This window comes from Hipposideros armiger, unplaced genomic scaffold (genome assembly GCF_001890085.2).
Source record: "Hipposideros armiger isolate ML-2016 unplaced genomic scaffold, ASM189008v1 scaffold_444, whole genome shotgun sequence".
NCBI lineage: Eukaryota > Metazoa > Chordata > Mammalia > Chiroptera > Hipposideridae > Hipposideros > Hipposideros armiger.
The window spans coordinates 1,192,362-1,195,793 of record NW_017731794.1 but is presented as its reverse complement, the minus strand read 5'-3'; the positions used below and the strand labels follow the sequence as shown (position 1 = coordinate 1,195,793).

Genomic DNA, 3,432 nt, shown 5'->3' with positions numbered 1-3,432 from the left:
AAAAAAAAAAAAGCATAGCACATACATGGACAGTAGCAGACTATAACAACCAGGCTTGTGTAAGTGCATTCCATGTTTTTCTCACGATGACAAAATCGCCCAATACATTTCTCAGAATGTATTCCTCTTGTTAACAAGTGTGTGACTGTATATGTTTTTGCCAATATCCTGTTTACTTGCCTGACTCTTTCTCATCCTGCACATCCTTTAGGCTTCATCTCTTCCATAAAGCTACCTGATCCTAACCTGTTGTCCCTTCTAGATGCTAACATAGCACTTTGTTCTTCTCTCATTATAGCACTTGACACACTAAATTATATATGCTCATTACTTATTTGTAGCCTTTGTAGACTATTAAATTCAATGAGGGTAGAAATATTGTCTTTTTAAAAATTATATTTCAGTGCCTCGCACGCTGCTTGGCATGTCATAGATATTCCATAAATACATTTTGAATAGGGAATCTCTTCTATGTAGTATATCTATTCCAGAGTCTACTTCAAAACTTAGTCACTTCAAGACTCAAAGGTTTTGTTTCCAATATCTACAAGGATTTTTAGCTTAGCCCAATCCAGGGGTGGTTGACAAAAAATGTTTCCCAATCTCTCTCAGCACTGCGTTCAATACAAAAAGTGAATTAAAGCTAAACATATTCAAAATACACCGAATACAACTTTTCTCCATATATGGGCTATATTTAAAGAATTGTTGGGGAATCAGAATGGTTCTATCCTGGAGCACAGACAGGACAAAGAAGTTAGAGGAATGTTTGGGTTGATAAAGAAGGGGACACTGACGAGACCACGCTAATGGATTTGTCAGCTTTACTTAGAGAAGAGTAGAAAATATGATTTAGTAGGTAGAATAGGATTAGAATGTGGAGAATCTCTTAACTCAGGCTCAACAATGTGAGTACTCTAAGAGGACACAAGTATAATATACGACTACAGAAATGTAAAAAAAAAAAACACCAAAAAACAATTCTTAGTTTGTAGGCCATACAAAAACAGGCAGTGGGATGGCTTTGGCACAGGGGCTGAAGTTTGTTGACTCTTGATCCAGAGGTTCATAATGAGCTTTAGGATCTCTGATTACAAATCTTCTGTCAAATTCGCAGCTTCTATGAATCACTGTATCCTTTATGGTAGCAGATGCTTGAAGCAAATTTCTGGAACCCCTCTACATAATGCTTTTTCAGACTAAAGCCTTCGAGGGGTCAAAAAATGCAAGCTGGCCCTTTTGGGTCATATGAGAAAAAGTAACATTTCACTTAATAAACCAAAATCTCATCACTAACCAGAATCCCTAGATGTGAACCTGCTTCTAAAAAAGCAGCTCAAAGGGCCGGCTGAGTGGCTCCGTTGGTTAAGAGCTCGCTCAAGAGTTTGAGCTCTGAGCAACAGCGGTTGAGTCCTGGCCCAAGCTGAGCAGCCGCTGAGCTGCCAACAGGTGGCAGGATGGCTCAGCTAAAAAAAAAAAAAAAAAAAAAAAAGCAGCTCAATTCTGTCCTCATGAGGTGTGAGGTGTACTTACCTTCCAGAGAATGAATGTCTCACCAAGTTTACTCCTGACCCAACTTAGAAAGTTGAGCTTCACCACATCTAGCAATTTCGTTTATTGACTTCCAGATTCAATCTTAAGGCAAAGATCACTTCTGAGGTTTTCTAGACCTTTCTTCTATCATTCCATGAATGATATATATATTAAAAAAAAGCAAAAAAGCAGCACACTTAAGTGTAACAGGAGAGTCATTGCCTCACAATATTTACTTCAAAATACAGTGGAATTTAAATTGCTGCCCAATTATTTTCCAGATAGTGAAGCACCTTTTATTTAATGCTGGTAATTTCCCCATATAAATGTTCTATGCCGGGCACATAATTCTCTCACATGTCCTTGAAGGTTAGATAAGACTCTCATAGCAACCAAGCTCTTTTCGCTTTCCTTTGACACCTTATCCAAATTTTATATTATTTGCATATTATTTAACATCTTCTCCACTCCCCCCCTCTTTACCACACCACATGACTTTTAACTCCTTGAACGTAAGGACTGTATCATCAGTTGGATCAAGAGTGAGCAAATTTCAGTCCCTGTGCCAAAGCCACCCCACTGCCTGTTTTTGTATGATCTGCAAACAAAGAGGGTTTTTTTTATGTTTTTAAACTGTTGTATAAATAATCAAATTAAAAAAAATATATATATATATATATATACATTGACATATAAAATTCAAATATCAGTGTCCACAAATAAATTTTATTGGCACACAGCCATGCTTATTTATATATGTATTTCTGTGGCTGGTTTTATGTTACAGGGGCAAATTTGAATAATTACACCAGAGACCAAACAGCCCACAAAGTAAAAAATATTTACTATTTGGCCTTTTATGAAAAAATTTGTCAATTCCTGGTTTATAGCATGACTGTACCTCTAGCACTTCATAAGTGATTATTAACTATGTGTTGAATTAACTATTAAAGGAATGAATATGAATGCACATGACAGGACACAAAGAAAGGATGAGACAATAAGTTTTCAAATATTTTATTGAAAACAAATAAAGATTGGAATCAAAAGATATCTGTGGTTATTTTATAAGCAGGGTCAGATTTACTAAAAAGCCACTAATCTCATACATTAATAAAACTAGAGCTTTCATGAGGTGTGTAGTGGGGGGTGGAAGGGAAGGGGGCTCTGAGAAGTACAGAATACTCTTCTACACTCTTAGTGCCTACTGAGAAAATCATTTTGAATGCTGGTTAGTGAGATACTTAATATTCACTTACAGGACAAATATTAAATTAAGATGATAAATGATAAATGCAGGTATGCTTAGCGTTCCTTTCAACTTAAGGAACAGAGAAAACTGATTTTTTTAAAAAGTACAGTTGACCCTTGAATGACACAGGGGTAATGGGAGCCAACCGCTTCCCCATTTGGAGTAAAAAATCCATACATAACTTTAGACTCCCCAGAAACTTAACTACAGTAGGACCTTTGCACCTGGGGATTCAACCAACCAAGGATGGAAAACAGTATAGTAAGTCCCCGACTTACGAACGAGTTCCATTCCGGGAGAATGTTCTTAAGTCAGATTCGTTCGTAAGTCCGACAAAGTGAGTTTTATACACCTTTGACACACATATACAATGTAAAGCATAAAAAAACTAAACACACACACACACACACACACACACAAATACTGCAGATAAACTATTTTTTACTTTTACAGTTACCTTAAAGTGGTGATACAGTACATTACAACAACTGGCATATAGGGTTGCATAGAGCAAACTGACAAGAAGAGAGTTACTAGCTGGAGGAGGGACGGTAGGTGGGAGATGGTGGAGCTGAATGCTCATCAGCGATAGGAGATTGAAAGCGAGATGGAATTTGGCCCACACCTGATGTTGATGGAGCTGAAGG

General features: G+C 37.1%; 1 protein-coding gene across 1 annotated transcript in view; it reads left to right on the top strand.

Annotated features, from left to right (window-relative positions):
- Positions 1 to 3,432, top strand: part of PALLD (palladin, cytoskeletal associated protein) — a 374,196-nt gene that overhangs the window by 12,735 nt on the left and 358,029 nt on the right. The gene's annotated exons all lie outside the window — the stretch shown is intronic.